Raw genomic sequence first — 12137 nt, 5'->3', positions numbered from 1 at the left:
TGCATTACTACGCTTAGTGATTGGTTTAAAAAACTCGCGCCACTTTTTCCGCCAATCAGAAGTAAAACCAAAACCAATTGTGTCTCACCCGCGCACGTTTTCCCACACTTTGTGCCAGCTACATGTATCTGCTTCGAGTTTTGATTGCCTTGGTTCACTGGATTGTCGATCTGTGTCTTTTGTAATTGGCCATAGTAATTACTTTGGTTTTGGTTTTATGACACTCAATTGAAAACTGCTCTAATTACAAACAGTATGTGAAATAGATTACATAATACTGTTATATAATAATCGTTACAGAGTGTGAATCATATGCTAATTACCTTTCTCGCCTTCTGCTTATAATTACTTGCTTAAAAGAAATCTCGACTCGCGTACGTATTCGCCGCCGAGTATCTGTGAGCTAGCAGATTCCAAGCTTCGACAAGCTAAAGTTCTAAATGGAGGATCCGACTTCTAGTCCTGAACTATGTAGGATAAACTTTTATTCGATATCAGTAAACACTGTTATCGGTTAAGAGCTCATTTAAAACAGTATTTCAAGATACAGTCCGTAGAGACTGGAAAGAGGGAACAATAAAGGGCGAGTTGATCCCCCCTTTTTGCCTTTCAATTTCTACCTTTAATTTTAAACCCTTTGGAGCCTCTGTGGAAGAGAGAGTGGAAGAGCAGAATCCAGTTGAAATCACGATCACGACAAAGAAAAGCAGAGCACCAAGATGAACTGAATTAGAAGCAATTTTATTTCTTGTCTATATATCCCGCGATCATGCCCCCCACCCCCTGATTGCAGACTATTGATTAAAGTGCGTTCTTTACATGTTCATTTAATCAGTCAAGACCTAGTCCTCCTTCAGGTACACTCAAAGAAGGACAAAATGGACGACCGCTGGCCGGCTTCAGATTCTTCCAGTTGGTTCGGTTACCTCTGAAATAGTAAGACACAAAAAACAAGGTTTTGATTTTCACTTCAGTGGTTCCGGTTGTTCAAAGCACGATTAAGCTAATCCAGGATTAGCGTGAAATTTGATTTCAATTTTATATAATTTCGTTGAGGTTTTCTGTTAATATTTTCTGTCCCAGAGTTTTAACATGGACCAATCTCAAACTTAACAAAATATTAGCTTTGGGAAACCCTTTAAAACAAGAAAAAGTAAAATCTTGATCATCTTTTAATCCTGGGTTAGCGTTAATCGTCTTTTGAACAACCCGGCCCAGATGTCTGCTTGAAACGAAAGACAAAGTCAGTCAATACAAGGCCATCCAGTAACAGAAAGGAGTCAACAAAAAATGCTGGTCCACGGCAATGTATATAATATTGATTTATAACCCACTCATTATATTTTGCGCGCGCTCACTGGACAAAACGCATCACGTGGTACAAAATCGGACGACGGGTATCAGCGAATATACCCCTTTTATCTTCAGAACAATCATCGTTTCTTCTTGAAATATTTAGTAAATAAACCGTTTCAGGCGGCTGGTATATTGGAGGATAATGCCCTTGGCTAAAAGATTGTCCTCAAAATTTCAAAGTTGCCCTCGAAGCTTCGCTTCTCGGCCAACTGTTCATTTTTCGTCAATCTTTCAGCTTCGGGCATTATCCTCCAATATACCAGCCGCCTGAAACGGTTTATTTACTAAATATTTCAAGAAGAAACGATGATTGTTCTGAAGATAAAAGGGCACCGTATATCTTTGGCAAATTTTCAATGTTATATAGTTCAGGGAGAGGAGAGGAGGAGATAATAAATGTGTGTGTGTGTGGGGGGGGGGGGGGGGGACAGAAGCGTCTGAGCCTCCCGCCTCCCGTACCTTTCACTCCCGGGCTCCCGCCCCCCAGTCCCCCTCCACAATATTCCATGCACGTACAAGTATGACCTACATGTACACATTGTGAGAATTGAACTGCTCCGTTGTTGCTATTGCCGAGGTTTAGTCCCGCCCTTGCGTTTTGTTAATTTCGACGTTATTGCTCTTTTGATAAAGTCGTTTTATTTAATTAGGGGCACGTTAAATAGTATTGCCAAGGGTTACTCAAAAAAAAAATGTATAAGGTATAACCTACTTTATTAAAGTAATTTTATTTCAATGTGAAGTGATACTCACATAAGGGTTTGAAAACGCGAAATTAAGATGATTCAAAATAAACAATTTTCGAAAAATCGCGAAATTTAAGTGTCACGAAAAATTTCATGTATAAGGTATAACCTACTTTATAAAAGTAATTTTATTTCGATGTGAAGTGAAGAAATAAACTTGTTCCTCCTCGGGGCAGGCTTGTAGCAGTGAGTTCAGGCCAACAACTAACCATCAATTAGCAAGTCGCAGCGAGCGAAGACAGCATGAAATTTTCGCGACACGTTAATTTCGCGATTCCAAAAAATCGCGAAATTAAAGTGACGCGAACATTTCATGTATAAGGTATAAGCTACTTTATTGAAGTAATTTTATTTCGATGTGTAGTGATAGCTGATAATTTCATATCTTGGTTCAGGTCACTTACATGACCCAGAAACTTTTTCAGCCTTAATCCGAGCCTGGGATCGAGCTCGGAAAATCAGCAAAACCTTTACTAGGCCTCGCCGACGGCTGATCGGATCGATGACCACACGATTGAGTCAAACACGTTTTGATCTCCGACGTCGTCCAAGACTTGTGGGATATGTAGTTTACCAGGTTTGAACAAAGTTTTAGGTAGCGGAAAAACGCTCGATTTGAAATCTTTTCAAGTCTAGATTGTTGCGAAACACTACTCTCACCTAATAAGATTCTAAGTTTGCTGATCTTAGCCCATTTTAACTAGTCCAGCAGAGTACGCACTCTCAGTCAGTATCCCCGTATGAAAAAACTTACTACACCGACCAAATATGCTAATATTCTCAAGGAGTTGCAGAGGTGGCCAAGTGGTAATCGCGGCGCGCAGCGAGGACAACAAAGTCATCAGGGGTCGAGGGTTCGAATCACACTTTATAGGGGCTATACTAGAGCGGGCTTGGGGGCCGTATAGTCACCTCCCCGGGTGGAGATTTGCGTCTAAGACCAAGGAATTACTCTCGATCAGGCTTGGGGTGCCGAGTAATTCCTACCCGGGAATTCCGTTTTGAATTTTTTTTTCTCTCTTTTTTTTTTTTTTTAGTTATTTCTGGTTTTGCGGCTTTCCCTTTTCCTTTTCCCACTGTCGTGATACGATTTTTTCATTTCATTTTTTTTTTTTTTTTTTGTAATTTTCTTCGGCACTTTTACAGGGTGTCCTAGAGCATCATGAAGCTCGCTACTGGACTCAATTTTTTTTTCTCAAGTTCGAAGAAATGAACCGTTGTTCCTCCTCGGGGCAGGCTTGTAGCAGTGAGCCCGGGCAGAAAAGCTCTGTTAAAGCGACCGAAAGTATACAGGCCAAGAACTAACCATCGCGATTAGCAACTTAGGCAAGTAGGTAGCTAGCTAGGCAGTTCAATTTGACCGAGATACCGAATGGCCTGAAGACTTAAAGTAATTTTCAATTTGGCTGAGGGACGTGCGTGCTTGTTTCGAGAATTATTTGCTACATGCGGGCATTTTTAAGAAAGGACTGTTGAAGCAGTTCATGTCACTTCGTTGTATCGCGACGAGTGTACAGCTTTCCTTTCCAAAAAACTACAACATAAAAACATCAAACGAAAACAAACTTTAAAAGCGCCAAAGCGAGAGATGGACTGAAGCTTTCTAAATTAATGCATGGTCTAAAATGAACTATCAGAAAGCATTTTACATCGACGATCACTTCATTCTCAAGGAATTAGGGATTAAAATAGCTAAATAATTCAGCAATCTACCTTGATTTGGTAAAAGGTGTCTTCCGAATTTTGACACAACATTATTGTTCTCAGCCATATTTCGGCAAAGAGCGTTGAATGAGGGCTAGTTTTAGCTCGAGGTCAATGTTAATTACTCTGATTTATGTCTTTTCGAACCAAGAAGACTGCATTTACGGCATTTTGTTCAAATCATGAATTCTGCAATTTTTACTTGTTTACAACATGAAATACTCCCAACTGACACCTGAACTGAAAACAAGCTTAAAAAGTGCTAGAGCGAGAGCTTAACTGAAGCTTTCTAAATGCACGCATAGTCTAAAATGAACTATCAAGAGGCGTTTTGCATCGACGTTCGCTTCATTTTCAAGGAATTCGGGATTAAAATAACTAAATAACTCATGACTCGGCGAGACCATTCGGTCATAGTTCATGTCAATTCACGGCCGAAAACCCCGCATATCGAATTGCTGGCTCACTATCAACTCTATCTACGTACTCTGATTGCTTGCTCAGCCAAACGGCAAAATAATCATCAAATGAAGAGAATTCTACTCACATAAGGGTTTGAAGTGATTTCCTTTCGACCATCAGCGGCGCTCTTTGCAACCTTCTCAACTCAGTCACAATGTAATACCCCGGATGTGCAAAAAATCGTTAAAACGGCAACCAATACCTCCGCACATTACAACACCATTTTTCTAAGTCTCCAGCAAGGGAACAGTTCAAGCCCAATATCGCCATGAACGCCTTCAAATCAGCCCTAAAGTCTAGTTCCGAGTCCTAGTTGATGTGGCTGAAGACCTTTGCCGTCTAAAGAAAGCACAACATTATCTGTACCTAGCAAAAAGCACCGAGTCAAGAGTTCAACCCGTTAAAGCTTTATCTAAGGTACGATAACAGCCGATGCAAAACTTGCAAATCGTTAGACTTCCACCTTCATAGGACTTAATGATGTCCTCCGGCAAACTTCCTTTAGACAGCAAAATGAAAAACTAGATCACCTCTGTTCTACGAGTCAGCGCGCGCCATTAGAATTCAAAGTTCGGTAGATATGGCGAGTTGGAGCCTGGGTCAACTAACCAGAAGTAAATGGAAGGAGGGGGGGGGGGGCGGGGGGGGTGAGAAGGAAGACGAGAAGGAAGGAAGGAAGACGATAAAAGCCATGAGTATAAAATTGAAATCACTTCACTTCCATTGAAAGTAAGCCAAATAATCTCCCATGTCCTTTAAAAAGACAAATTCTCAACCCCATTCATTTTCTTTACAGCCAGATAGCCACCTTTTAGTAAATCAAGACAGATTTCAGGGCTGGCTATAAACTCAAGAACTACCTTATAACATGAAATTTTCGCGACACGTTAATTTCGCGATTCCAAAAAATCGCGAAATTAAAGTGACGCGAACATTTCATGTATAAGGTATAAGCTTTTTTATTCAAGTAATTTCATTTCGATGTGTAGTGATAGCTGATAATTTCAGGTCACTTACATGACCCAGAAACTTTTTCAGCCTTAATCCGAGCCTGGGAGCTCGAAAAATCAGCAAAACCTTTTCTAGGCCTCGCCGACGGCTCATCCGATCGATGACCACACGATTGAGTCAAACACGTTTTGATCTCCGACGTCGTCCAAGACTTGTGGGATATGTAGTTTACCAGGTTTGAACAGAGTTTTGGGTAGCTGAAAAACGCTCGATGTGAAATTTTTTCAAGTCTAGATTGTTGCGAAACACTACTCTCACCTAAAAAGATTCTAAGTTTGCTGATCTTAGCCCATTTTAACTAGTCCAGCAGAATACGCACTCTCAGTCAGTATCTTCGTATTAAAAAACTTACTACACCGACCAAATATGCTAATATTCTCAAGGAGTTGCAGAGGTGGCCAAGTGGTAATCGCGGCGCGCAGCGAGGACAACGAAGTCATCAGGGGTCGAGGGTTCGAATCACACTTTATAGGGGCTATACTAGAGCGGGCTTGGGGGCCGTATAGTCACCTCCCCGGGTGGAGATTTGCGTCTAAGACCAAGGAATTACTCTCGATCAGGCTTGGGGTGCCGAGTAATTCCTCCCCGGGAATTCCGTTTTGAATTTTTTTTTTCTTCTTTTTTTTTTAGTTATTTCTGGTTCTGCGGCTCTCCTTTTTCCTTTTTCCACTGTCGTGATACGATTTTTTCATTTCATTTTTGTAATTTTTTGGGGGGAATTTTAAATTTCATTTTTGTAATTTTTTCCTTTTTCCTTTTCCCACTGTCGTGATACGATTTTTTTTAATTCATTTTTGTAATTTTCTTCGGCATTTTTACAGTGTCCTAGAGCATCATTGAGCTCGCTACTGGACTCAATTTTGAACAAGTTCGAAGAAATGGCCTGAAGACTTATTGAAGTAATTTTCAATTTGGCTGAGGGACGTGCGTGCGTGCTTTCGAAAATTATTTGCTACATGCGGGCATTTTTAAGAAAGGACTGTTGAAGCAGTTCATGTCACTTCGTTGTATCGCGACGCGAGTACAGCTTTCCTTTTTCTGCGGCTCAAATTTGGACAGTATATGGCAGTCAGTTAATTCTAATATTTGTCAAAATTAACATGTATATCTGTCTTGATTTTATAAAAGGTGTCTAAAGATTGTGACACAGCTCTAGTTAAATTTCTTTAAAAGTTCTGACGCTAACTTGTGTTGAACGTAACACTACGCTCATAATAAACTTTTACAAGACCTTGTAAAGTTAGTTCTAAAGACATATTTTGCAAGGAGCTTCGAATGAATCGACTAGTTATAGCTCATGTTCAACGTGAATTACTCTAATATATCTCTTTATGAACCAAAAAGACTGCATTTACGGCATTTTGTTCAAATCATGAATTCTACCAATTTAATTAACTTGTTTACAACATGAAATAACATCAAACGGAAACAAACTTTAAAAGCGCCAAAGCGAGAGATGGACTGAAGCTTTCTAAATTTATGCATGGTCTAAAATGAACTATCAGAAAGCATTTTACATCGACGATCGCTTCATTTTCAAGGAATTCGGGATTAAAATAGCTAACTAATTCAGCAATCTACCTTGATTTGATAAAAGGTGTCTTCCGAATTTTGACACAACATTATTGTTCTCAGCCATATTTCGGCACGAAGAGCGTTGAATGAGGGCCAGTTTTAGCTCGAGGTGAATGTTAATTACTCTGATTTATGTCTTTTCGAACTAACAAGACTGCATTTACGGCATTTTGTTCAAATCATGAATTCTGCAATTTAATTAACTTGTTTACAACATGATGAATACACCAACTGAAAACAAGCTTAAAAAGTGCTAGAGCGAGAGCTTAACTGAAGCTTTCTAAATGCACGCATAGTCTAAAATGAACTATCAAGAGGCGTTTTGCATCGACGTTCGCTTCATTTTCAAGGAATTCGGGATTAAAATAACTAAATAACTCATGACTCGGCGAGATCATTCGGTCATAGTTCATGTCAATTCACGGCCGAAAACCCCGCATATCGAATTGCCGGCTCACTATCAACTCTATCTACGTACTCTGATTGCTTGCTCAGCCAAACGGCAAAATAATCATCAAATGAAGAGAATTCTACTCACATAAGGGTTTGAAGTGATTTCCTTTCGACCATCAGCGGCGCTCTTTGCAACCTTCTCAACTTATTCACAATGTAATACCCCGGATGTGCAAAAAATCGTTAAAACGGCAACCAATACCTCCGCACATTACAACACCATTTTTCTAAGTCTCCAGCCAAGGAACAGTTCAAGCCCAATATCGCCATGACCGCCTTCAAATCAGCCCTAAAGTCTAGTTCCGAGTCCTAATTGATGTGGCTGAAGACCTTTGCCGTCTAAAGAAAGCACAACGCTATCTGTACCTAGCAAAACGTACCGAGTCAAGAGTTCAACCCGTTAAAGCTTTCTTCTCAGGTACAATAACAGCCGACGCAAAACTTGCAAATCGTTAGACTTCCACCTTCATAGGACTTAATGATGTCCTCCGGCAAACTTCCTTTAGACAGCAAAATGGAAAACTAGATCACCTCTGTTCTACGAGTCAGCGCGCGCCATTAGAATTCAAAGTTCGGTAGATATGGCGAGTTGGAGCCTGGGTAAACTAACCGGCAGAAGTAAATGGAAGGAGGGGGGAGTGGGGAACGAAGAAGGGATAAAAGCCATGAGTATAAAATTGAAATTACTTCACTTTCATTGAAAGTAAGCCAAATAATCTCCCATGTCCTTTAAAAAAAATTCTCAACCCCATTCATTTTCTTTACAGCCAGATAGCCACCTTTTAGTAAATCAAGACAGATTTCAGGGCTGGATATAAACTCAAGGACTACCTTATAACATGAAATTTTCGCGACACGTTAATTTCGCGATTCCAAAAAAAACGCGAAATTAAAGTGACGCGAACATTTCATGTATAAGGTATAAGCTACTTTATTCAAGTAATTTTATTTCGATGTGTAGTGATAGCTGATAATTTCATATCTTGGTTCAGGTCACTTACATGACCCAGAAACTTTTTCAGCCTTAATCCGAGCCTGGGAGCTCGGAAAATCAGCAAAACCTTTACTAGGCCTCGCCGACGGCTCATCGGATCGGTGACCACACGATTGAGTCAAACACGTTTTGATCTCCGACGCCGTCCAAGACTTGTGGGATATGTAGTTTACCAGGTTTGAACTAAGTTTTGGGTAGCGGAAAAACGCTCGATTTGAAATCTTTTCAAGTCTAGATTGTTGCGAAACACTACTCTCACCTAATAAGATTCTAAGTTTGCTGATCTTAGCCCATTTTAACTAGTCCAGCAGAGTACGCACTCTCAGTCAGTATCCCCGTATGAAAAAACTTACTACACCGACCAAATATGCTAATATTCTCAAGGAGTTGCAGAGGTGGCCAAGTGGTAATCGCGGCGCGCAGCGAGGACAACGAAGTCATCAGGGGTCGAGGGTTCGAATCACACTTTATAGGGGCTATACTAGAGCGGGCTTGGGGGCCGTATAGTCACCTCCCCGGGTGGAGATTTGCGTCTAAGACCAAGGAATTACTCTCGATCAGGCTTGGGGTGCCGAGTAATTCCTCCCCGGGAATTCCGTTTTGAATTTTTTTTTCTTTTTTTTTTTTTTAGTTATTTCTGGTTTTGCGGCTCTCCTTTTTCCTTTTTCCACTGTCGTGATACGATTTTTTATTTCATTTTTTTTTTCATTTTTGTAATTTTCTTCGGCACTTTTTTCCTTTTTTTTTTTCTTTTTACAAATCGAATGACTTTTTAGTGATCCATTTTTATAGTATTCGTATAATTTTATGAGAAGTTTCAGATTTAATAGTTTCTATTTTTTATTGTAAATATTGTAAATAATAATCTTTTATATATTTTAATAACTCTTTGTAAATTTAGTTTATTTGGAAGACGAAGAGCCACTCAGTGGAAGCTCTTCCAATAAAGCCGTTATTATTATTACGCTACTGGACTCAATTTTTGAACAAGTTCGAAGAAATGAACTTGTTCCTCCGGCTTGTAGCAGTGAGCCCGGGCAGAAAAGCTCTGTAAAAGCGACCGAGAGTCTTCAGGCCAAGAACTAACCATCGATCAGCAACTTAGGCAAGTAGGTAGCTAGCTAGGCAGTTCAATTTGACCGAGATACCGAATGACCTGAAGACTTAAAGTAATTTTCAATTTGGCTGAGGGACGTGCGTGCGTGCTTTCGAAAATTATTTGCTACATGCGGGCATTTTTAAGAAAGGACTGTTGAAGCAGTTCATGTCACTTCGTTGTATCGCGACGATAGTACAGCTTTCCTTTTTCTGCGGCTCAATTTTGGACAGTATGGCAGTCAGTTAATTCTAATATTTGTCAAAATTAACATGTATATCTGTCTTGATTTTATAAAAGGTGTCTAAAGATTCTGACACAGCTTTAGTTAAATTTCTTTAAAAGTTCTGACGCTAACTTGTGTTGAACGTAACACTACGCTCATAATAAACTTTTACAAGACCTTGTAAAGTTAGTTCTAAAGACATATTTTTGCAAGGAGCTTGGAATGAATCGACTAGTTATAGCTCATGTTCAACGTGAGTTACTCTAATATGTCTCTTTATGAACCAAAAAGACTGCATTTACGGCATTTTGTTCAAATCATGAATTCTACCAATTTAATTAACTTGTTTACAACATGAAATAACATCAAACGAAAACAAACTTTAAAAGCGCCAAAGCGAGAGATGGACTGAAGCTTTCTAAATTAATGCATGGTCTAAAATGAACTATCAGAAAGCATTTTACATCGACGATCGCTTCATTTTCAAGGAATTAGGGATTAAAATAGCTAAATAATTCAGCAATCTACCTTGATTTGGTAAAAGGTGTCTTCCGAATTTTGACACAACATTATTGTTCTCAGCCATATTTCGGCAAAGAGCGTTGAATGAGGGCTAGTTTTAGCTCGAGGTCAATGTTAATTACTCTGATTTATGTCTTTTCGAACCAAGAAGACTGCATTTACGGCATTTTGTTCAAATCATGAATTCTGCAACTTGTTTACAACATGAAATACTCCCAACTGAAAACAAGCTTAAGAGATAGATTCTGAATTTTTCGACAATCGGCCGACAGAAAGGGAATTTCAAACTTTTTTTTATTTGCCCCAAATAAACCTTTTAGTAAACTATTTTCGAAAATGACATTAAACGGTTCGGTTTCCTTTAACTTTTTTCAAAATTAAAAAAAAGTTGAAAATTCGAAAGACACGTCCACCGTGGCGGCCATTTTGGATGAAATTTAAGGTGTTTTCACGACACTCGTGTATACATACCAAACAACTACTCAGTATACCCTTTACACAGCTGTTTAGTTATCTCTTGAAGTTTATTTTCAGATATGTTTTGTTTGAAAACATCACGTTAAAGAAAGGGTACGATCTTCGACAACCGACCCATTTCTAGAACTTAAACGACAGGGCGAATATTAGCGAACTTCAAGATTGTCAAAAGCGGTCTGGTTAATTGTTTTAGAGTAAAAAAAGAACACCACATTGAAGCTAAACCTTTCTTCTCTGTGTATGAAAAATATCACTGGTGGCCCGTAAAAACTGTTCCGCTGAGAGAATTAACCATAAAGGCTGTTTTTCGTTCTGACTTTCTCTATTCATTGTAACTATTGTGACTTTGTCCCGAAATATAATTCTTCCTAGCGGCTTTTGTACCGTAAAGATCCCGATTAATGCCACGAAAGAACGTTAAAACAGTTTTTAAAATTCTGTGCATCTGTCTTGGTAGTAATCCTACATTGAAAGAATAGTTTTCGTTGAGGGATTAGTAATTAGGAAGATGTACGTTTCGGTTTCGACATTCCGTCTGGATGTAAACGCCGTGGTATAAATTAAATTAAAGGCAAATCACGCTTCTCATAGATAGAATGAAATAAAATATATTCTAACCCAATTTATATAAAACATGTTCATGGTACAAAATCCTTACTTGTGAGAGCGTGATATGATGGAGAAATTTATAGAAAAGAGCCACAACTAATCATGAAACAGGAAGTATCATCTGTTTGTTTATTTACGCTTCAATGACTTGAGAATTAGTTTAGGCATTTGATACTGCAGTAGCCGTCCTGCTTTCTTTTCACATCGGTCAAAAAAGAATGATCATTTATGCTAAAAACACTTCATTCTGTCGAGTTATGAAGAAAAATAGAGTAACGGAATCCTTCGGCAGAACGATTTTCTTAAGCATGTTTATCACGCAAAATGTGTCAAACATCGTCTTCATCTATTTTCCCGACTTCAATTTAAATACGGTACTTCATCACTTTCGGGCAGATGATTATAAAAAGCTTTAACACGTACCTTAATTTTTCGGCAGTCCATTAATTGAAGAACACCCGCTTCTTGCCGCTTACGAGTTATTGAACTTATTGCAAAAGGACTAGCTAGGTGTTGTGTGACAATGAAAAACCCCAAAATACATTGCATGGTTAATTAGATTAAGGATACCGTATTTTCTCGATTAAAAACTCCGGATGCAGAATAAGAGTCGGGTCTCTAAGGTGGAGTTGAAAATAGGCCCCTCAAGTATTTATTTGAGGTAAAATAGGCTGTAAGTACAGAAGCCTGATACATCTTTGTCATAAAATAATGAATAAAAACCCTTGCTTAATAAAAACTGGCTCAAGTAGACTGCATGAATAAAATAAACGCCATGTACACCAGACTGTGTTTGTAATAAACGCAGGAAGCATTTTATGGAGAGTTTTAACTATTTGTGATCTATATGTGAATGTTTTTTAACAACAAATACTTTTCGCCTATATATATTCTTTCTCGCCATTA

The sequence above is a fragment of the Oculina patagonica genome, chromosome 8, assembly GCF_052425735.1.
Source record: "Oculina patagonica isolate OP01 chromosome 8, crgOcupat, whole genome shotgun sequence".
In the NCBI taxonomy this organism is placed as follows: Eukaryota; Metazoa; Cnidaria; class Anthozoa; order Scleractinia; family Oculinidae; genus Oculina; species Oculina patagonica.
This window is presented reverse-complemented; position numbering follows the sequence as displayed.